Raw genomic sequence first — 23,497 nt, forward strand, 5'->3', positions numbered from 1 at the left:
CACCAAGACCGTTTGGGACAAAAACGTGTCAACACTGGCAAAGGACTTCCAAGCGTTTCTCTTTTTTAATTAACTGAAGTAATTGTGCAATAATCCCCACAGCTTGTGTCTTGGAAGGAAACCGGTCACGGCCCATCCGTCTCTGACAGGGCGGCCGGCCGCCGGCCGGGGCGCGGGAACAGACATGTTCGTAAAACACACGGAACCGAGCCCTTGCCGAACCTCGGCAGATGGGAACAAGTGTCAGGAACATTTAATTAGCCCCTGCGTTGGCGCATGATTTGATGAGTCCCGTCTAGCCGAGTGAGGACCTGGGTCGGGCGGGCGGAGGGTCCCCGGGACGCACAGCCACAGGGCGAGAACGACAGCTGGCATGCTCCCAGCTCCTGGGCAGCCGGCGAGGGCCCAGGCAGGGGCCAGAGCCATAGGACGGTGGAGTGACCCCTGAGTGCCAGCCAGGGGTCAGCCCTGAGCAATGCCCGAACCCCAGACAAACAAAATTAGAAATGCAAATGCACAAACCTGGGGCTGGAGCGATAGCACAGCGGTAGGGCGTTGCCTTGCACGTGGCCAACCTGGGTTCAGTTCCCATAGGGTCCCCCGAGCACCACCAGGAGTGATTCCCAAGTGCAGAGCCAGGAGGAACCCCTGAGCATCGCCGGGTGTGACCCCAAAAGCAAAAATAAATAAATAAATAAATAAAAGCACATGAATCTGACGAGCATGTGGGCCAGAGAGTGAGTCGGGTTGGACGTGGCTTTATGTGCGGGAGGCCGGTTCGGTGGCCAGCACCCCCTGCTGCCCTGAGCACTGAGCTGGGAGCATCCCCCACATAGCACTGCTGGTTTGGGGTGTGACCTACAATGGAAAACAAAACTGCACATTTTTTTATTTTTTATTTTTTGCTTTTTTTTTTTTGAGTCACACCCAGCGATGCACAGGGGTTCCTCCTGGCTCTGCACTCAGGAATTACTCCTACTGGTGCTCGGGGGACCCTATGGGATGCTGGGGATCGAACCCGGGTCGGCTACGTGCAAGGCAAACGCCCTCCCCGCTGTGCTATTGCTCCAGCCCCCAAACTGCACATTTTAAGTAGCCCTTCAGGGCCCTTCTCAGCAGGGCTGTTGCCTCACCGGGGCGAGGCCCTGACCCCTTTGTAAGGAAGAAAAGCAAAAAACGCTCTCAAGTGAGCCCCAGGATGGGAGGCACTCACTGGGCTGGAGCTCTGCATGCAGGGGCCCAGGTTCGGTCCCTGGCAGCACACACCACCCCCTGTGCACCGCCGGGAACGCCCCCTGAGCACCGCCAGGTGAGTCCCTGAAACTGTAGAACAGGAGTGTGGTGTTTACTGGGGCTTGGTGGGGTTGTGGGCGGTGCTGGACTTCCTTGTTTATCTGGGGAGGCCCAACCAGGAACTGAACCAGGTCGGCCGCGTGCAGAACAAGTGCCCTCTGCACGACTGTCCCGGCCCCCAGACCGGACAGAGGGTGGCCGGGGCTTCCCCGCGGGCGCCCAGCTCCGGCCAGCGGGACACAGGGTGGGGGCGCGGCCTGGCCAGGCTGAGAATTGGGCTCCAGGCCCCCGGCCCCTCAGTCACACGGGCAGGGCCAGGGGCTGCCTTGATGCCCCGAGGCCTGTTGACTTGAAAATACCCTTTTTGGGCCAAAACTATGGGACAGGGACTAAGGCACTGGCCTTGCACACAGCTGACCCCGGGGCCCTATATGTTCCTTGAGCCTCACCAGAAGTGAGCCCTGAGCACAGAGCCAGGAGTAAGCTCTGAACAGCGCCGGGTATGGCCAAAACAACAAACAAAGCTAAAATGGGAAGAATTGGGTTTTAAACAAATACATCTAGTTTTTAAGGCACAGGTTCAGGCTCTGAACGAATTATAACTTATTCAAAACCTTTTTAAAACTAAAATTCTGGGACTGGAGCGATAGCACAGCGGGGAGGGTGTTTACCTTGCACGCAGCTGACCCGGGTTCGATTCCCAGCCTCCCATAGGGTCCCCCGAGCACCGCCAGGAGTAATTCCTAAGTGCAGAGCCAGGAGTGACCCCTGAGCATCGCCGGGTGTGACCCAAAAGGCAAAAAAAGAACAACTGAAATTCTAAACTATAATTTAAAAAATTAGGGTCAGGGGCCGGAGAGGTAGTGCAGTGGGCAGAGCACTTGCCTTGCACACAGCTGAGCCCGGGTCCATCCCTGGGACCCCATAGGGTACCCCAAGTCCTGCCCAGAACCGGGGGTCAGCCCTGAGCCCCACCACGTCTGACCCCAAACAAACAAAACTGCCGCTTTACGGGGCTGGAGCCCGTGGGGGACAGAGCTGCTCCCGCAGGCCGTGGGGCTGCGCCCGAGCCTGGGGCCCGGCTTCTCGGAGGACCCCGTGAGGGCAACCTGCCGGCTGTCCCTGCAGACCCCCTGCCCCCCAGACTGGGCACACTCCCAGCCCAACCCGCCCTGGAGGCCCCGGGGCTGCTCCTGGCCGGCCACTGGGCAGGCTCCGAGGGGCGGGGGGCCGCGGCCCGGGGGGGGGGTTCGACTCCCGGCAGCCGGGGGGGCCCAAGGCCCAGGCTCAGCCCAAGGCCGCAGCACAGGTGGGCAGAGGTCACGGCCCGGCCCACCGCCTGCGACACTGACATCAGCCTTGGGGGGCCGCCTGGACTTCGCCACAGCCAGCGGGCGAGCCCTGCTGACCCCTCCCTCCGGCCATTGGGAGTCTCCAGGAAAGCCCCCGCAGGCCCTCGGCCGGGTTGTGCTTCGTCGGGATTCGGGGGCTGATGCGGGAGCGAGCCCAGGGCGGCCCGTGTCAGCCTGGCACGGCCCTGGGAGGCTGGAGTCGCTCGTCACCTGTCTCACCGCAGAGGCAAGTGAATACACACCCGTGTGTCTCTGCACCTAGGTGGGCGCGTGCACGTGTGTACATGTGTGTAGATGAACATGTGTCTGTGGGCAAGTGTTTCTCTGTGTGTTGGTGTGTGTGCATGTGTCTGTGCATGTATGAATATGCATGCACGTGTGTGTTTGTTGCAGTCATGGCTGTCTATGCATGTGTGGTGTGTATCCATGTGTGAGCATTGTGACATGCACATACACATCCACATATGTATGTCTGTGTGCATGCTAGTGTGTACATGTCTGTGTACATGTGGGTGATGTGCCCTGTGTGAGCAAGTGTGTATTCCTGTGTACCTTATGCATGTATGTGTGTTCATGTGTATGCATGTGTGTGGCCATGTGTGCATGTATCTGTGTGGCCTGTATGCATGTATGTGCATGCATGTGTATATTTGTGTGTGCCTATGTACATGCATATGTGTATCTATGCATGTATGTGTGTGCCCATGTGTGTGCATATGTGTATCTTGCATGTATTATGTGCCTGTGTGTATGTGTGTGCCCGTGTCCATGTGTATGTATCTGTGTGTATGTGTGTCCATGTCCGTGTGTGCATGCATGTGTGTATCTGTGTGTGCCTGTGCACATGCGTGCATGTATCTGTGAGCGTGTGGGTATCTGTGCATGTGTGTGCCCGTGTCCGTGTGTGTGTATCTGTGTGTATGTGTGTGTTCATGTCCATGTGTGCATGCATGTGTATATCTGTGTGTGCCTGTGCGCCTGTGCGTGTGTATCTGTGTGCATGTTGTGTGCCCATGTCCGTGCATGTGTGTATGTGTGTGAGTCTGTATGTCCTAGGCATCTGACAGCAGGGGTGAGATCAGATTCCAGCAGTCAGTCAGCGGCCAGGCCCTGCGGACAGGACACAAGAGGCCGTGGGGTCCCGGCGTCCTGGGGCAGCCCCTCGCACCCGGCACTGGGGCCGGGGGTGTCTGGGGAGTCCTGGGGACAAGCGCTGGCCTCAGAGCTGAGATTTGGGGTCTGAGCCTGCCGGGCCCAGAGGTCCTCCAGCCGCGTGGCTGCTACCGTGTCCAGGCTGCACTCGCATCCCGCAGGGTCCGAGGTGCTGGCCTGTCCACGCGCTGGGCCTCCCGGGCCTCCTGGGGACAGGACCAGCTTGCGCATCTCTGCGGGAGGCCCCTGGCGGCTGGAGGGGCCTGGCACGCCCCCTGGTGGCGACATCGCGCAGGCCCGCGCCTGGACACCCCATTCCCCGGAAGGCAGGTGACCGGGGCCTCCTCCCGCTGACCCGCAAGGCCCCAGACTGCCTGGGACCCTCGGGGAAGCAGCGGCACTGACCGCCTGGGACCCCGGAAGCAGGAGCGCCCCTGGGAACCACCCTCAGGCGTCGGCCGGGCTGGGTCCGGTGCCATTTCACACCCGTGCCAGCGACCAGGCGTGGAGACCGTCCCTGGCCTCCCGTGCTGGCGGGACCCGCCCCTGCTGCCCGAGACAGAGCCACGAGGGGACAAGGAGAAAACGCACTCGCTGGACCGTGCGCATGAGCCCTGGCCTGGGTCTGGGAGCCCCTCCGGCCACCCGCGGGCTCCTCCGTGTGTGTTTCTAGGCCCACACCCCGCAGTGCTCATGGCCGACTCCTGACCCTGTGCTCGGGAAACACGCTGGCAGTGCTCGGGGGACCCGGCCAGGCAAGGCCCCTCTGGCCTCTCCCAAGAGGTGTCCATGTAGCAAGTCCATCTTTCATGTTGCGTGGGGGGGTGGCGCGACAGCACAGCGGGAAGGGCGTCTGCCTGGCACGCGGCCGCCCAGGTCCCTTCCCCGGCATCTCACAGGTTTCCCCCGAGCACCGCCAGGAGTGATGCCCGGGTGCGAGCCAGGAGTCAGCCCTGAGCACTGCTGGGTGTGGCCCCCAAACAAAACCGAGCAAACGTTTTTCACGTGGGATCACCACTGGCGCAGCTCAGAAGCTGTCCTGGCCGCTCTGTCCAGGCCTGGGGGGCACAGGTGGCCCGACCAGCCCCCCCGTGCCCCAGGCTGCACCACTCAGCTGTTCCTGCCCTGTCTGCACACCAGCTTCCTTTTTTAGTTTACTTTTGGGTCACACGTGGCGGTGCTCGGTGTCACTCCTGCTCTGGGGTCGGGCGTCACTCCTGGCATTCTGGGGACAACGGGGTCCCTGTGGGATGCTGGGGTTGAACCTGGGCAAGGCATGTGCCTTGTCTGCTGTACTATTCTCTGGCCCCCACGAGTCTGTGAGCCCCCAGCCCTGGGGCTCCCTGCCATCGACCCCTCGCTGGTCCCTGGTGGACACGGAGCTGGCTATACCCCATTGGCGCTCCCCGCAGACCCCCAAGGTTAGACTTGGTCCAGGCTCGGTCTTTCCTGCCATCTAGTGGCCAAGAGTAGAATTGCAGGCGGCCCGCTCAGGGTGCCTCCTCACGTGGGGAAGCGCCCCCACCCTCCCCAGGACGTCAGGGGTGGACATGGCGAGCACTGGCCTTGCGCGTGCGGGGGGCTGGGGGCAGGCCCCCGCACCAAGGTGATGGGGAGGGGTGCGGCCAAAGAGCTGGAGCACAGGCTTTGATGCAGATCCAGGGCGCAATCCCGGCTCCACCCCTGACTCCCCTCCCCTCGCAATACCACCGGAGTGCCGGCCAGGAGGGACCCCCAGCACTGATGGGCGTGGCCCCCCAGAGACAAAGAGCACCACTTGCGGTTAATGCAGCAGATAACAGAGCATACTAAGCATACTAAGTCACCTTCATGTTCATTTGTGGCTGGCCGCCCCATGGCAGCCCCAGGGCCAGTGGCACTTCCTGACGGCTTCCCTGCAGAGTCAGCAGCCCTGCCCAGGGGTCTCGGGAGCTGACCGCCCATCAGTCGGGCCCCAGGGCATTCCGCAGCTCCCACCAGCTGGGGCCAAGCTGCTGCCAAACACACACACACACGCACACACATGCATGCATGCGCACAGGAACACATACATGCACAAGTGTGCACACATGCATGTACACACATTTACTGCTGCAAGAAGGATTTTGATAGTACAACAGGGAAGGCACTGGCCTTGCACACAGTCAAATGGGCTCCATCCTGGTACTGCATAGGTTCCCTGAGCACAGAGCCAGGAGTCAACGTGAGCACCACCAACTCAAAAATGCAAAAAAAAAAAAAGAAACCCAACCCCCCAACCAGGTCCTTTTCCCTGCAAAGCTGGGGGAGGGGCACTTCTGCAGCCCAGAGCAAGGGGTGCTGGGGTGGGCCTCTCCCGCGCCGGGACCCCTCCGGACTGTGGACAGTCGGTGAACTCCGGGTCTCCGTCTTGCCCAGAGTCTGGTTTGTGGGGCTGAGTCTGAAGGGCTCAGAGAGGCAGGTCTAGGGGCTCCTGGGGCCACAGGCGCCCCCCAGCTGCCCCACGGGGGTCCGTGCCCGGGTGCCAGGAAGGGCTGCCGAGGGCCTACAGGACTGGGGCCCAAAGGGGAGAGAGCCCGAGACCCCTCACAGCGCACGTGTCTCCTGAGGTGAGACACTCTGGGGGCTCCCCCTTAGCGAGCGTTCGGCTTATTTCAGCCGTGAAGGATCCGCTCCTTTTAGCTGTTTCCATGGTTTGCAGCCCACGTCGCTGGCAGGCGCCGCTCGCTCCTCTGCAGGGGAGGCTGCGGGAGAGGTGCCGGGCCTCACCGGGAAGGGACAGGCCCAGCAGGGAGCTCGCCTCCCCGAGTCTGCTAGAAGGACCCCTCCGCCCCTCCGCGGCCCCAGGCTGTCCTGCGCTTCCCTCTGGGCCTATGTGCCTGTGTGAGCACACGTGTATGAGTGTGGGTGCACACGTGTGCGTGTGTCCGTGTGCAGGTACGCTGTGCATATGAGTACACATGTGTGAGCACATGTGTATGAATGTGGGTTCACATGTGTGCATGTGTCCATGTGTGGGTGCACTGTGCATGTGTGAGTACACATGTTATGAATATGGGTGCACACGTGTGCATGTGTCAGTGTGCTGTACATATGTGTGAATGCATATGTGTGAGCACACGTGTATGAATGTGGGAGCACGCGTGTGCATGTGTCCGTGTGCTGGTACACTGTGCATATGTGAGTACACATGTGTGAGCACACGTGTATGAATGTGGGTGCACACGTGTGCATGTGTCTGTGTGCTGGCGTGCTGTGCATGTGTGTGAATGCATGTGTGTGTGCACCCCATTGCCGACACGCCCCTGTAGCCGCAGGCAGTGATATGCGCAGCTCCTGCGCCGACAGATGTACCTACACCCGTGGAACCGGCACCTCCAGCCAAGCGACAGTCTTGCCAGCACCCTAGAAAACTCCCTCGTGCTCGATGCCAGCCTGCGCCCCGCCCCCCACGTGCAGCAGACGGGTTCCTGGAGCTTGGTAGTATCTGGGTTTTTCGTTTGTTTGGGGCTCGGGGCCACACCCAGCAGTGCTCGGGCTCCCTCCTGGCAGGACTCAGGGCCAGTCTCTGGTCCTGGCTGCGTCCCCGGCCCTGTGTTTTGGTGGTGGTGTTGGTGTGGTTCAGTGTGGCCTGTGTTTTGGTGGTGGTGTTGTGTGGTTCGTGTGGCCTGTGTTTTGGTGGTGGTGGTGGTGGTGGTGGTGTGGTTCAGTGTGGCCTGTGTTTTGGTGGTGGTGTTGTGTGGTTCGGTGTGGCCTGTGTTTTGGTGGTGGTGGTGGTGGTGTGGTTCAGTGTGGCCTGTGTTTTGGTGGTGGTGTTGTGTGGTTCGGTGTGGCCTGTGTTTTGGTGGTGGTGGTGGTGGTGTGGTTCAGTGTGGCCTGTGTTTTGGTGGTGCGGTGTTGTGTGGTTCAGTGTGGCCTGTGTTTTGGTGGTGGTGTTGTGTGGTTCGGTGTGGCCTGTGTTTTGGTGGTGGTGGTGGTGGTGTGGTTCAGTGTGGCCTGTGTTTTGGTGGTGCGGTGTTGTGTGGTTCAGTGTGGCCTGTGTTTTGGTGGTGGTGGTGGTGGTGTGGTTCAGTGTGGCCTGTGTTTTGGTGGTGGTGTTGTGTGGTTCGGTGTGGTCTGTGTTTTGGTGGTGGTGGTGTGGTTCAGTGTGGCCTGTGTTTTGGTGGTGCGGTGTTGTGTGGTTCAGTGTGGCCTGTGTTTTGGTGGTGGTGGTGGTGGTGTGGTTCAGTGTGGCCTGTGTTTTGGTGGTGGTGTTGTGTGGTTCGGTGTGGCCTGTGTTTTGGTGGTGGTGGTGGTGGTGTGGTTCAGTGTGGCCTGTGTTTTGGTGGTGGTGTTGTGTGGTTCGGTGTGGCCTGTGTTTTGGTGGTGGTGGTGGTGGTGTGGTTCAGTGTGGCCTGTGTTTTGGTGGTGGTGTTGTGTGGTTCGGTGTGGCCTGTGTTTTGGTGGTGGTGGTGGTGGTGTGGTTCAGTGTGGCCTGTGTTTTGGTGGTGGTGTTGTGTGGTTCGGTGTGGCCTGTGTTTTGGTGGTGGTGTTGTGTGGTTCGGTGTGGCCTGTGTTTTGGTGGTGGTGGTGGTGGTGTGGTTCAGTGTGGCCTGTGTTTTGGTGGTGGTGTTGTGTGGTTCGGTGTGGCCTGTGTTTTGGTGGTGGTGGTGGTGGTGTGGTTCAGTGTGGCCTGTGTTTTGGTGGTGGTGTTGTGTGGTTCGGTGTGGCCTGTGTTTTGGTGGTGGTGGTGGTGGTGTGGTTCAGTGTGGCCTGTGTTTTGGTGGTGGCGGTGTTGTGTGGTTCAGTGTGGCCTGTGTTTTGGTGGTGGTGGTGGTGGTGTGGTTCAGTGTGGCCTGTGTTTTGGTGGTGGTGGTGTTGTGTGGTTCAGTGTGGCCTGTGTTTTGGTGGTGGTGGTGTTGGTGTGGTTCAGTGCGGGGGCCACACCAGCAGTGCTCAGGGGTCCCTCCTGGCTCTGACTCAGGAATCACTCCTGGTGGTGCCCATGTGGGACACCGGGATGGAACCCGGGTCAGCCGCGTGCCGGGCCACAGCCCTCCCCGCTGTGCTCGTGCTCCGGCCTGGGCCTTCCCTCTGTCGGGGTCTTCCCAGCAGCCCCAGGGCTCCGGGCTCCCCCAGTCCTGCACTGTGAGCCGGCGGTGGAGCAGGGCCTGGGTGCCACCAAGGCTCAGGAAAGGGGGACGAGGACCGACGAGGTCCAGCTCAGGGCCGGAGGGCCCGAGAGATGGGACAGTGGTCGGCAGCTGCCTCCGGGCTCAACCTCTGGCAATGCCCGTCTCCTGTCCAGCAGCCAGCCGGAGCCCCTGCCCAGCAGGTGAGCTCCCTAAGGCACCCGCACCCAAGCCCACGCACAGTGCCTGGGCACCAGCAGCCACCGGGAGGGACCAGTGCAGACCAGTGGGCAGCAGGCAGGGGCAGGAGTGAGGCTCTGGGGGTCTCCTCGGCAGGGTAACAGCCATGCACTCTGCCTGAGCCTGGGGGGCGGTGCAGAAGGACCCCAAGTGGCTGGTGATGCGGGCCCTGCGCAGACAGAGGCCTGACAATCCACTGGCCCCGAACCCGGGGCTTTCGGGGTTCAGTTCAGGGCACCACCAAAAGGCGCCGCCAGGGGGCGCCAGCGGCCGCAGGCAGCAGCCGGCGCGGCCCGGTGGTCAGCGCCCCTGCAGCAGCCCCTTGGCCTGCGCGCCCCGGGTCCCCGGCGGAGCTTTGCGGCCCTCGGTCCCCAGAGGTGCCACTGCGTGTTCGGGCGGGGTGGCCAAGAGCAGCCCTGGGAAGTCCTCGCACCCCGGGCACCCGAGGGCGGGACGTCCCGGGAAGGACGCGCCCTGAGCGCGCCTGGGCCCCTCCGGCCCCGCGAGGGGGCTGGACTCGCCGGTGACCGGAGGGGCGAGGGTCGCACCGCGGGGAGGGCGCTTGCCCTGCACCCCGCAGTCGGGGCTCCAGCCTCTGCATCCCGTATGGTCCGCGCGCCCCTCGGGCCTAGGAGTCAGGACTGAGCCCTGAGCACTGCCCGGAGTAGCCCTCCCCCCAAAGCCTGGTTGGTCCTGTTCAGCCCAGAAACAGCCCAGGCGCCAGTGCAGGGGCGGAGGCGCCGCCTCGCGTGCAGCTGACCCCGGCTGGGGTCAGCACAGGGGCCAGAGCACGGGGTCGCTCCCCAGCCGGCCCTGCGGGGTGGGCCCCCCAAGCAGCTCAGAGAGCGCTCCAAGGGCTGGACTGAGGCTTCCGGGCCAGAGGGCACCTCCCCAGGGCCCCCAAGTGGGTCCGAGTGGCTCCCACCCGGGCCCCAAAGCAAAACCCAACCCCCAGAAGAAAAACAAAGCCAAGCTTTTGGCCCACCCTGGCCCACTCAGGGATCACTCCTGGTCGGGCTCCTGGAGCCATGCGGGGTGCGGGGGGTCGAACCCGGGTGGGCTGCGTGCGTGCAAGAGCCCTGCGGCCGTGCTATGCCCAGCACTGGATAAAATGCAGACAAGTCTCTCCCCAGGAGGCCCGAGCACGCCGCGGAGCCAGGGCCGGGCGCTCGCGATCCTCCGACTCCCTGCAGGTCGTCCCCAGTGGTCAAGGCCGGGGTCCCCGGCCATCAAGGTCACGTGGGCGGCGACCCCTTTAAGACGGCCATGGAGGACCGAGTTTCGGGCGCGGCCCTCTAGCCGCCGCCTCGTTGGCAAGTATTCACTTCCGCCGGAAATGCGGGTGCCGGGCCGCCTCCTGCGGGGCGGGAGAGGCGCGGGCGGCCCGCGTGGTCCTCGGTGTGGGCGGGAACGAGTCCTGGTGCCGGGTGGGTCGCGCTCGGGCCTGCGGGGCGGGGAGTGCGGGGGAGGGCGGGCGCGGGGCGGAGGGAAGGCGGGGGCGGGGCGGAGGGAAGGCGGGGGCGGGGCGCAGGTGAGTCGGTGCAGGGAAGGAGAGGGAGGGGTGCAGGTGAGTTGGTGCAGGGATGGAGGGGGCGGGGTGCAGGTGAGTCGGTGCAGGGAAGTTGAGGTACAGGGAAGGAGGGGGCGGGGCGCAGGGAAGGCGGGGGCGGGCCGGCGGGCCGGGAGGAGGCCGTGGCGGGCAGCGCGACCCCCCTCCCAGCTGTTCCGGTCACTGGGCTGCTGCCCACCGCGACCCCCCGGGCCCGAGGCGCGGCCGAGCGAGGGCCGGCAGGGGCGCAGTGGCCGGGCCATCTCGCGGGCCGGTCCGTCCCCGGCACCCCGCAGTCCCTCCCGCCCGCCACAGTCATCTCGGGGCGCCGCGGCGTGCGACCCCCAAAGCAGAAGCCAGAGGGTGTCCTAGCACGGCGTCGGGGCGAGCGTGGGGGCTGCCTGCCGCCCGCGTCCTGCCCCGGGACCCCCCTGCCCGGCTGTCGCCGTGGGCCCCGTGCCCCGCGCGCCGTCCAGGCCAGCTCCGGGAGGAGAGGGGGCGCGGTGGGGGAGCAGAGTGCAGCCGGGCCCCCGAGACGCAGGACCCCAAATCTTGGGAGAGGGGGTCTGGTCAGCGAGCCGGGCTCTGCGGCGTGCCCAGGACGTGCAGCCCAGGTCTCTGTCGCCAGGCCACGTCCCCTGCGCCCGAGACCGCCTTCCGCTGGCGAACGGTCTCCGGTGCCCAGCGGTCACCGCCGCCCCTCATGAGCCAGATGCCCCCCCGAGCTGAACTAATGAAACTTGCTGAAATGCTCCCTCTGGCCGCTAGAGGGCGGAAGGGCACGCGCCTGTTCTTGGCCCGGTCAGGCCGTGGGGTTTTGGGGGTTTGGCCAAAGCCCCCACTTCATCGCGGCTTCGCGGGAGCCCGGCCTGGCGGTCCTGCACCCTGTCGGCCTCTCCCCACGCCCCCCGCAGCCCCGGGGGGAGCCCTGCTTGGCTGGGCCTCCAGGGAGCCGGCGCCACGTTTGAACGCGGAGTTGGGGGCGGCTCTAGAACGTTCCTCTTGCTGGGGCTGGAGCAGTAGCACAGCGGGGAGGGCGTTTGCCTCCATCCCGGCATCCCGCAGGGTCCCCCAGCACCGCCAGGGGTAGATCCTGAGCTCAGGGCCCGGAGTCAGCCCTGAGCATTCCCGGGTGGGAGCCGCAGGGAGAAGCGGTGCCAGGGGTCCCTTACAGAGCACTGCTGCCTGGGGGCGGGGTTGGGGGCAGGCCCGAGGTATACCACGGGTGGCACCAAGGGTCGAGCCGGGGCTGAAGGGTGCCAGGCCCGGCGCCTTAGCCCTGGGGGTGCTGTCACAGCGTCGGCCGGGCCGCGCCGGGCCCGCTCAGAGCAGGCGCCTGCACCAACTGCTGCCCGCCCTGCAGGGCGTCCCGGGAAGGGTGACCCTTGCTGCCTGACCAGCCCGCTCCGGGGTCACGCCCGGCTCTGCACTCAGGACCCACTCCTGCGGTGCTCAGGAGACCCTCGGGTGCCAGGGGTCGACCCCCGTCCACCACTGTCACTCCCACCCGCGGGGTAGACAGCCGTGGGCTGCCAGCTCGGGAGTGGCGCCTCGGGTGCGGGGAGGGGCGGGTGCCCGCTGCTCCCGCTGCCGTTTCCCCGGCACAGGAGTTGGCACCGGCAGCCCCTGCTCTCGTGCCAGCAGCCCTGGCGGGCGACAGGCCCCTCCCCGCGCAGGAAGTGCCCCGCCCCCCGGCAGCGAGGCTGAGTCACGTGGGAAGTGGTTTGTTGGTGACAGTCCCGGGGGCCCGGTCCGGGACATGCCTTCCGTCCTCTGCGTTCCTGCGGGCCCGGCGGGAGGCACTCGCCCGCGGCCCCTGAGCACTGCGGGCTGCGCCCCCTGAGCACTGCGGGCTGCGCACTCTCCTGCCCCCTCCCCGGGGATGCAGCACGCGCGCATTTGCCCCGCGACCCTGCGCCTTCCGCGCCGCTGATTCACCGCCGCCTCGGGTGTAATTAGCCGTGACGGTCACACCGGGCTCAGCTGCGCGCCCCGTGACAGCCGCGTGGGGGTTACGTAAGGCCCGTGAGCCTCCCGCGGCCCCCAAGGAGGAGCCGCCTCGCCTGCTTTGCTCCTGGTGGCGGGGAGTCAACCTGCCTGGCGTGGCGGAGGCTGGGTCTGGGCCCGCGGCCCCTGCCCTCGCCCCTGCCGGCAGCACCCCCACCCCCACCCCCCGCCTCTGCTCCGTCCCCACGTCCCGGCGGCCTCTGGCCTCACTTGGCCGCATCCACCCCCAAACCGCCCAGCTGCCCTCTGGAAGGCCGCGAGGGGAGGCCCTGGGGCCCGCCCGGAGGAGCTGTTCGTAGGGAACGGGGGAGGGTGGGGGCGGGGGGGGGGGCTGGGAACCCTTGTGAGCGGAGAGGAGAATCGGGGCGGGGGATAACTGGGCCCCCCAAGCCCAGCTCTGAGACCAGAGATCCCGGCCCAGGAGGAGAGTCAGGCTGTGGACCCAGAGGGGCCTGTCCGAGCTGCGGCCGCTGCCCCCGGCGCCCGGCCAGGCCGTGGGGGTAGGGGGCTGTGCACGTCCTGGGGCGCCCGCTCCGTCGCAGGGCCCAGAACTGGGACTGTCTCGGCTCCAGAGCCGCCTGTCACTCACTTCGTCCTCCGAGCCCTTCCCCACAGCCCGTCCACACAGGCGCCTCCTCGACTCGGGCCTGCGGGCAGCGCTGCCCGCGCAGCTGGCGAGAGGGATTACTCAGGATTCGCATCCCAGGCAGGAGGCCTCGCAGAGAGCTGGGTTTGACTCCAGATGCACACAGACGGGGCTCCGGGCCATAGGACAGCAGGGAGGGCGTTTGCCTCGCACCCCGCCGACCCGGGTTCAATCCCCAGCACCCCATACGGTTCCCTGAGCCCCGCCAGGAGTAATTTGGCCAAAGCCAAAATGCAGAGCCCGGTGGGAGGTTCGATTCCCAGCATCCCATATGGTCCCCTGAGCACTGCCAGGAGTGATTCCTGAGTGCAGAGCCAGGAGTAACCCCTGTGCATCGCCGGGTGTGACCCAAAAAGCAAAAAAAGAGTGTGTGTGTCCTGATCAGCCCAGCCACGGAAGCGGGGTCCCTACCGAGAGGCTGGACGCTGGGTATGGGATGTCCCAGGCGACATGCAGATCCCCAAGTGACGCTTCCGGTCCAGGGAGCACAGACAACGTGGCTGTGACGACATCTTGCAGCTCGGAGACTCAGGGGCACGCGCAGGGACATGTGGCCAGGGGGTCCCGCTGGAGGCCACGCGTGTCCGTGGGTTTCCCGTCCCTGTGAACTCTCTGGTCTGGTGCCCAGAGGCTCAGGCCCGGTTTTGCTTCCCAGCCAGGCAGGAAGCCCAGACCCCGGGGCCCTGTCCCACGCCCAGGGTCAGCACAGCTGCTTCCACGGCTTCGGGCTCAGGAGGCCGACACACACCGGAAGGGTCTAACCCACAGATGCCCGTCATGTATGTGGACACTGTGGCCCGTCTGTGACAGCCCACCCGCCCAATCAGAGGTGAAGATGACTCGGGTACACGTGTAAGCCCAGAGCATTGGCAGATGTCACCCAAAAAGACGGGGGGAAAGGACACACTTGTCTTGGAAAGGCCCAGCCGTGTCCTCAGCATTTCTCCATGCTCCCAAACACGGGCTGTCAGAGAGGAAACTTTGTCTTTTTTTACTCTCTCCTACCCGCCTCTCCTCTCTGTCTCTGTCTCTGTCTCTCTTTTTTTTTTTTTTTGCTTTTTGGGTCACACCCCTCGATGCTCAAGGGTTACTTCTGGCTCTGCACTCAGGAATTACTCCTGGCAGTGCTCCAGGAACCATTTGGGATGCCAGGGATCGAACCCGCGTCTCTGTATGTAAGGCAAACGTGCTCCCCACTGTACTGTGACTCCAGCCCCCTGGAGAAGACACTTCTTTTTTTTTTCAATTTTTATTTTATTGAATCACCGTGAAAAAAGTTACAAAGCTTTCAGGTGTAAGTCTCAATCATATAATGATCAAACCCCCATCCCTTCACCAGTGCACATGTTCCACCACCAAGAACCCCGTTATACTCTCATCCCACCCCCCGCCACCTGAGTGGCTAATGATCTTCACTTTACTCTCTCTATGCTTTGAGTACATTCAATATTTCAACAGAGGACTCACTATTATTATTTGGAATTTTCCCCCAACAATCAAACCTGCTGAAAAGGCATCATTTGATCATTTGTTTTCCATTGCTGAGAGTGAAGAATCCGGTTTTGGATTTCTGATATTTTAGTAAATAAGTCCAGAGAGATTTCTGCCAGGAAGAAACCGAAAGACAAGGCCGAGAGAGAAAAACCTTTGCCCTCCCCGGGCGGCCTGGGGTTGGAGCTCAGTTGACAGTCTAGATGCATTTCTGTAAGAGGCCGCTGGGTGCCCCAGGGGATGAGTAGCCCTCCAGGATCATAGTCTTTAAGGAGCAGAGGAGCCGTGTCGTGTGTGGCTGCTCCGGTGCTCGTCTGGGCGGGGAGCCGGAGAAGACGCTTCTAATGACACGAAAGTAGAGGACGTTGAACCAGATTTCTGTCTTCGTTTTGGTTTTGGGACCATACCCAGCAGTGTTCCCGGTTCTGTGCTCGGGGGGGGGGGGGGGGGTGAGCCCTGGCAGTGTTCGGGGGACCCTTTGGGGAGTCCCAGGCTTCAGACCGTGTGCAAGGCTCACCCCCTCCCGCCTGCACGCCCTCTCAGCCCTGAAGTAGAGTCTTTGGGCATGGGGGCCACACCGGCCAGTGCTCAGGTCTTACTCAGGCTCTGCTCAGGGACCACTCCTGACGGACTCTGGGGACCATAGGGGTCACCGGGGACTGAGCCTAGGTCAGTCACATACGAGGTGAGCACCCTGCCCACTGTACTATTGCTCTGAGCCCTTGAATTGGGTTTTTTGGCTTGTTTTGGACCATATCAGACTATGTTTGGGTCTTACTCCTGATTCAGTGCTCGGGGGACCACGCGGAATGCCAGGAGGCGAACCGACCTGTGAGACAAACACCCGCTCTGCTATCTCTGTCATATGCGTGTGTATGTAATTCGCAACATAACCTTTTGTGTGGTCGTGTCTGCTTTGTTTGGGGATCACACCTGCCGTGCTCAGCGCCTGTCCCCGGCTCTGCACTCGGGCCTCACTACTGGCAGGTCTAGGGCGACCGTCTGGGGTGCCGGGGGCGCGGCCAGGTGGGCATGTGGGGGGCCAGTGCCCCCCACCCCTGCTTCCCTGCTCATTGCTCTAGCGGAGGGAAGGTTCCCGCTAGCCCGGCACAGCCCTTAGTGGCCACACCGGAGGCGGCTCAGGCCCCGGGCCGGCGGGGGCGGGTGTCACCGGGGGCGGGTGCAGCCTCTTGCCGTGTTTTCCTTGGACTCCGCCGGCCTCCCCGGCCAGCAGCACTTCTCCTGCCGACAGCACAATGGCTGGAACCCGGAGCGGGGAACTGGCTTCGGGGAGTTAGTGGGAACCGGGGCGTGGGTTTGTTTTCTTGGTTTTCACTGAGGGACATTCCAGGAAACGCGTTCCGGTCAGGAACACAAAGCTCCCAGCAGACCCCGAACCAGACCGCCGCCTGCGAGGGTGTCCGGGGGATAGGAAGTGGCCCCACTCGGGGACAGGAAGTGGCCCGGGCCTGAGCTAAGAAGGCGGTGACGTCAGCAGGGGCCGCAGCTTCCCTCGAAGGGTCTCAGTTGGAACCGTGCCCGGCTGGAGACGGCGACTCTGGCCCCACAGGCCCCGGGGCGCCCGTGGGACGGTGCCGCGTGGCTTTCCTCTGGCGGGCTGGCCGTGGGGACCCGACAGCGCCTGACTTGACTTTGCCCCGCCGTAAAACTCGCCCTCACTGGCAGTCGCCGCAGAGGTGGCGGACCTGGGCACGTGGTGGCCACCCCGCCCCCGTGAGCCGGCCGGGGCCGAGGCTGCCGTGGGCACCGTTCATGGAAAGTCCACACGCAGGGAGAAGCCGCTGTGGGGCGGCCACGACTCAGCAGTGGGGGACATGCAGGCCGGAGCCCAGCTCCTGCAGGAGGGGGCTTCCTGCCCGCGGCCCGCCCAGGCCTGACCCCCAGCACTCCGAGGGTCCCTGAGCCCACCCGAGCGCAGAGCCCGGAGTCAGCCCTGAACACTGCCGGGGGTCCCCCAAAAACAACATTAATGTGGGGGCTGGAGCAATAGCACAGTGGGGAGGGCGTTTGTCTTGCACAACTCCAACCTGGGTTCGATCCCCAGCATCCCGTAGGGGTCCCCCAGCACCGCCAGGAGTGATTCCTGAGCATCGGCGGGTGTGACCCAAAACAAAACAAAAAGGAAAACAAAAATGCATATGGAGTTCTTCTCTGGGGGGTTGAGATCCCATCTGACCGTGATCAGGAGCAGACTTGGGGGGGCGTCACCCCGTACTGGCTCTCAGGCCCAGGAATGAATTTCTGAGTGGGAGGGGGGTGTTCCTACACCTGCGCCCCCTTTTCTGCAGACTGAGCAGTTTCCTGGGAATTCTCAGAGAAACCGACGCCCCCAGGCAGCCACAGGGGCTGACAGTGCTCGGCCTGGAAGTGTCCATAGGGTCAATTGGTCATGAAGCCCTTGCACCAGGGCCAGCCCGACTTTGAGACCGGCGCTGGCAGCGGGCGTCAGCTTCTCTGAACATATTTTCTTTTTCTTTTCGTGTGTGAGTGTGTGTGTGTGTGTGTGTGTGTGAGTGTGTGTGTGTGTGTGTGTGTGTGTGTGTGTGTGAGAGTGTGTGTTTTGCTTTGATAGCACAGCAAGCACCTTATCTGCTGTACTATCTTTCCAGCCCCTCTGCTTTGGGGAGTTGTTTTGGCCGCTCCAGGTTGTGGTGAGGGCTTCGTCCTGGCTCTGCACTCAGGCGTCACTGCTAGTGAGTCTCGGGAGACGGTCTGAGATGCAGGGGATGGAACCCAGTCAGCCGCAGGCCAGGCAAGCGCTGTTCCTCCGTCCCATCTCTGGCCCACACAGAGGGATGGTTTTCTTTTTCTTTTTTTTTTTGCTTTTTGGGTCACACCCGGCGATGCTCAGGGCTGACTCATGTCTCTGCACTCAGGAACTACTCCTGGCGGTGCTTGGGGGACCCTGTGGGATGCTGGGAATCGAACCCGGGTCAGCTGCATGCAAGGCAAATGCCCTCCCCGCTGTGCTATTGCTCCAGCCCCGGGATGTTTTTCTTTTTGAGAGGAAGTGGGAACCCCTGTCTGGGGGTTGCATCTGCAGGAACACAGAACATTTGGGGTTCTACCCCAGAGCTGTTTCTTGTTTCTTGTTTCTTACTCATTCTTGTTTATTTGCTCGATTTTTCTGGGCCACACCCAACAGTGCTCAGGGGTTGCTCTGGGCTCTGCGCCCAGGAGTCACTCCTGGCAGTCTGCAGGGGACCACATGGGACGCCGGGGCCTGAGCCCGGGTCAGCCTGGCCTAGGCGAGCCCTCCCCGCTGTCCTCTCACCCTGCCCCTTCACCCGTCTGACCGTTGGCTCCAGCCCAGACACGGTGTTCTGTGTTGGGGCGGCAGGGCGGGTCCACGCGGCACTGTCAGGAGCGTGCTGGCGGGGGGCTGTCCCCAGGGACCCCCACACTCCCGAGGAGTGTTGGACCCTGTTCCCAGTGGGAGGAGCCGGGCCTCCTGGCTCAAGGGACCCTTGGGCCTGAGTCCCCTGGGACGTGGCGGCCGGGGGTTTGTCTGTGGGCTCTTGCTTCCCAGATCCGTGTTCCTGAGTGGGCAGGACCAGAGCAGCCCCTGCGAGGCCGTGGGCGATGCCCTCGAGTGTCTGAGCACGCGTGGCAGGGCCAAGCGGGAACAGCCGTGGGCCAAGGGCTCTGGGCTGGGCCTGTCTGGGTCCCCTGCGCGCTCAGGAGCAGGACGGGGCTGGGCCGGGACAAAGGCCGCAGGGAGGACCTTTGTCTGCACTCAGCCGGTCCAGGTTTAGATCTCTGGCACCCCTGAAGGTCCCATGAGCCCCGCCGGGAGTGACCCCTGGGCTCAGAGCCAGGAGTCAGCCCTGGGCACGGCCGGGTTGGCCCCCAAGTAAAATAAAAGTAAGGGGCTGGAGAGATAGCACAGCGGGTAGGGCGTTTGCCTTGCACGCGGCCGACCCGGGTTCAAATCCCAGCATCCCATATGGTCCCCTGAGCACGGCCAGGGGTAATTCCTGAGTGCAGAGCCAGGAGTAACCCCTGTGCATCGCCGGGTGTGACCCAAAAAGCAAAAAAAAAAAAAAATAATAAAATAAAATAAAATAAAATAAAAGTAAAAGTACACCTGTATATCTCACAGTGATTTCATTTACAAAAAATTAATTGACATAATTGGAGAGCATGAAGGGGGGCTGGAGTGATAGTACAATGAGAGGGCGTTTGCCTTGCATGCGGTTGACCCGGATTCGATTCCCAGCATCCCATAGGGTCCCCTGAGCACCGCCAGGAGTAATTCCTGAGTGCAGAGCCAGGAGTAACCCCTGAGCATCACCGGGTGTGACCCAAAAAGCAAAGAAAGAAAGAAAAAACATGAAGGGGGTTTGCTCTTTTTTTTCCTGCCAGGGATTGGCCCTGGGTTGGCGGCACAGGGCCAGCGTCGTCCGCCAGGGCCTTGCTCTGGCTCCCATTCAGATGTCCTCCCTTCGACTGACTTGCTCGTCTTAGCTCACTGCTTGCTCTCTCCCCTCCGGAGAAGCCTGTGTTCTCTGGAACATGTACTTCCTCTCTCCTCCCCGCCTCCCGCATTTTTCCAATTCAGTTTCATTCAGTAAAAGCTGCCCTGCTTAACAAGAGCACGAAGGCGCTGGGGGAGCGGCTCAGCGCGGGAACGCTTGGGTGTTTTGTTTTTTTTTTTTGGGGGGGGTTGTTTTTGTTTTTTTTCTGCACACCCAGCAGAGCTCAGGGCTTGCTCCTGGCAGGATCAGGGGACCGTATGGGGTGCGGGGGATCAGAGGTGGGTCAGATGCGTGCAAGGCAAAGGCCCTGCTGGACCATCTCTGCAACACTGAGAGTATTTGTCTTGCCGGGGTTCAATTCTTTGCTTGTTTTTTGCTTTTGGGTCACATCCAGCGATACTCAGGGGTTACTCCTGGCTCTGCACTCAGAAATTACTCCTGGTGGGCTTGGGTGGATCATATGGGATGCCGGGGATTGAACCCAGGTCAGCCACATGCCAGGCAAGGACCTACCCCCACACTATTGCTTCCGCCCCAACCCGCATTCATTCTTGGCTCCAAATAACAGAGAGAAGAGAAAAAGAGGGAGCTGAAGAGATACCGTGGCAGGGAAGGTGCTGGCCTTGCTCGTGGCTGACCTGGGTTCCGTCCCTGGCACCACCTGAGGTTCTCGGAGCCCCGCCAGGAGTGATCCCTGAGCACAGAGCCGGGAGCAATCCTAGGCACTGCTCTGAGCGTGGCCCACACACAGGGCGAAAGAAAACCTTAAAAACTGGCATCGTGGGGGCTGGAACGATCGTGCAGTGGGTTGGGCGTTGGCCTTGCACACAGCCCACCCGGACTCGGTCTCCGGACTCTGGTCTCCCAGCCCACCAGGAGTGACCCCTGAGCACCGCCGGGTTTGGCCTCCAAAGAAACAAAACACTGGTGAGAGAAAGTCCTGACACCCACACCAGCCTGGTGGGTTGCAAAACGGCACGAAGCCATCCCGCGGCCTGGCCCCGCTCAAGCCCCAGCACGGCCGCAGGTCCCCCGAGCACCAGCAGGGGTCGCTCCTGAGCACAGGCCCAGGAATGACCCAGGCGGGGGCGGCTCAGGGAGGGGCGGCCCAGGGCCTGGTCCCAGTGAGTGGGGATCTGCCCTAACGGTCCGTGATTGGGCGCCGAGACACTGCCCTCACCAGTGCCCGTGTGTGGCCACGCCCCGCCCCGAGGCCAGGGTCGGCAGAAGCCAGGGCCCAGGCAGGCCGGTTCAGTGGCGAGATCTGTCAGTCCAGGTGTGACCCAGCCGCTCCCTTCCTGGCCTCCTGAAATTCCAAGGAGTGTCCCGTCCCCTGGAGGCCGGCTGGAAGCCCCTCACCGAGCCAGACCCTGGGGGACTGAGAAGCATTAGAAATCCTCAGGGAGGGCTGGAGCGACGGCACAGCGGGGAGGGCGTTTGCTCTGCACGGGGCTGGCCTGGGTTCAATCCCCGGCATCCCCTCTGCTCCCCTGCGTCCCGTCAGGAGTGACTCCTGAGTGCAGGGCCAGGAGTAGGCCCTGAGCACTCTGGGTATGGGCACCCCCCAAAAAAAAATCTGGGAGGGGTTAGGTAGGGCACCTGCCTGGCACACAGCCGACCAGGCTCTATCCTGGCACCCCAGAAGGTCTTCTGAGTCTGCCAGGAGTAACCCCTGGGCACTGCTGGGTGCCCCCCTCAATGGCAAACCCTCTCAGGCCCCGACCAGCCGAGGCTGGTTCAGGCCAGCCAGATGCTGTCCCCTTAATTGCCAGGGAAGGAGAAGGGGAGGAAGGTGACTCACGAAGGGGCCTCGAGTCCCCGCCGCGGCCCTGGGGCCCCACACACTCCGCGTGACAGTGGACACCAGTTATGTAACACCAGCCCAGGCACTGCCCAATCCGAAGGTGACCCGGACGGAGCCCCGCCAGCTGCGAGTCCCGCCCGGGAGCCCGTGGGAGAAGGTCAGGCTCTGCACGGCAGGGTGTAATTAGGAGCCGGCCTCCTTCCTTCCGGCCATTGTCCAGCGGTGCACGCAGGGACTTAGCCGCTGTCCCCTCCCTCCTCCGGGTGCTGGGCAGGGTAGGACGAGCTCTGCCCCCAGTCACCCCCGTCCCCCAGGGCCCGCCGAGGGGAGCCTGGCTTGGCTGGGGACTCTCACGAGCTTCCTCTGCCTCTGTCGGCCGACGTCACCTCCCAAGGGGCTGGGGCACCGTCCCGGCAGGGCCCCCTGGGGCCTGTTCCTGCTGCTCTGAGCAGGTGACAGGAAGTGTCTTCTCTGGATTCTGCTTTTGTGTTTTTGCAGTGCTCAGGGCTGACTCCCGGCTCTGTGCTCAGGGATCACGCCCAGTGGGCTCAGGGGCCCATGTGGGGAGCTGAGGATGGAGCCCAGGTCAGCCCCGGGCAGGGCCAGTGCCAGCCTCCTCCCGTCCTGCCCGTCTCTGGTTTTTGTTTTGGTGCCAGGCAGGGGTGGAACTGGGCACCTCAGGCTCGCAGGGTGCGGCTCTGCCCCTCCCCCCCCGCCCAGTTTCTGGCAAGCCGAGGAGAAGCAGCATTGTGGGTCCTGGCCGAGGAGAAGCAGCATTGTGGGTCCTGGCCGAGGAGAAGCATTGTGGGTCCTGGCCCGCGGGTGCGAGTGAGCGGCAGGGAGGTCGCTCCTGCGGGGCCGGCGCCAGTGGCTCTGCGGGCAGGTGATGAATGCTCCTCTGTGGGCTCCGTCCTGGGTCACCTGCGCTCGCACTCGGCCCCCTAAAGGCTCCCAGCTGGAGGGGGGCGGGGAGAGAACACCCAGCCCTGCAGGAGGGGGAGCCAGGGGCCGGCCTGCGCTGCCCCTCAGCCTGCCCTGCCTTTTCTGCCCTCGGTGGGGGCGGCTGGGGAGCTCCCTCCCTCTCACCTTGCCCCAGGCTCCCTCTGATGCAGATTAGACTTGACTGGCGACCGCAGGTTTATGTTTCTGGCGTGTTCTTACAGCCTCTGGCCCCTGCTGAGCTGGAAGCAACAGCCTCGCCGTGACCTTGGGTATGACCTTGATCCTGCCCAAGCACCTCCAGCCCGGGGCTCAGACGGGTGCTGAGGCTGGGTGCCGGGGCTGGCCCGGGCTGGGGACAGACGGCAGGACAAGGTGTTCTCTGGGGACTGGCCGGTGTCCTGCCCCAGCTGCTCCCTCAGACCCCTGCGTCCCGGCCTCTGAACCGCAGTGTGTGAGCATCTCCTATCTGCAGATCACATCTGGCAGTGCTCCTGGGCTCCTCCCAGCTCAGTGCCTGAGGGACCGCACGGTGCCAGGGACGGAACCCAGGGCCTCCCGTGTGCAAAGCACACTCCCTGCCTTTCTAGCGTTTTCCTGAAAGCATCAAGTCCAGGGCAAGGGAAGTGGCGCGAGGGGCTGGGGTCCGTGTCTGGCGTGCGGAGCCCCGGGTGTGATCCCGGCACCACACATGCCCTGAGCCCTGCCAGGTGCATCCCCGCCAGCCCTCCCCCATGCAATCATGACCTGCACGACCCCACGAGTGCGTGTCCCCGCAGAGGGCGGCCCTGGCTGCCGGTGATGGACAAGGACAGAAGCGCAGCTGGCCGTGGCCCCTCCCCACCGCAACCTGAGGCCTCCCTGGAGGTTTAGAACCTTCTGGCACCTTCTGCCTGCAGTCGGGCCTCCTGATTGCGGGTGTCGCCTTACCCGGAGAAACCCAACCTCAGCACGCTTCTCCCGGACTCGCCCAGGACAGGTGCAAGAACTGCTTCCTGGGGCCCCGACCTGACCCTTGGCAAGGGCGGCGCAGAGACCTTGGTGCCGGGATGGAGCCGAGGTGACAGGAGGTGACAGGCCTCACCCGGCAGTCCAGGGGTGATTCGTCACCTGGTTCCACCCGGAGCTCCCCGGCTCAGCAAAAGCCCGTTGCCTGGGCTGACCCAGTTCGGGACGGCGTTGGCCCTTGGCAGAGCTCCAGCAGACGCTTGTTCCCCGGAACACGGCCCGGCCCGGGGAGAGCCGCCGCGGACTCCGGAGCCAGTCACGGTTTCCTGGGGCCGTGCACTTTCCCCGGATTCCTGTATTTATTTATTTTTTTAACTTTACTTTATTTATTTTCTTCTTGCTTTGTTTTCGGTCACACCCGACAATACACAGAGTTTACTCCTGGCTCAAGCACTCAGGAATTACTCCTGGTGGTGCTCAGGGGATC

This window comes from Sorex araneus, chromosome 3, assembly GCF_027595985.1.
Source record: "Sorex araneus isolate mSorAra2 chromosome 3, mSorAra2.pri, whole genome shotgun sequence".
Lineage (NCBI taxonomy): Eukaryota > Metazoa > Chordata > Mammalia > Eulipotyphla > Soricidae > Sorex > Sorex araneus.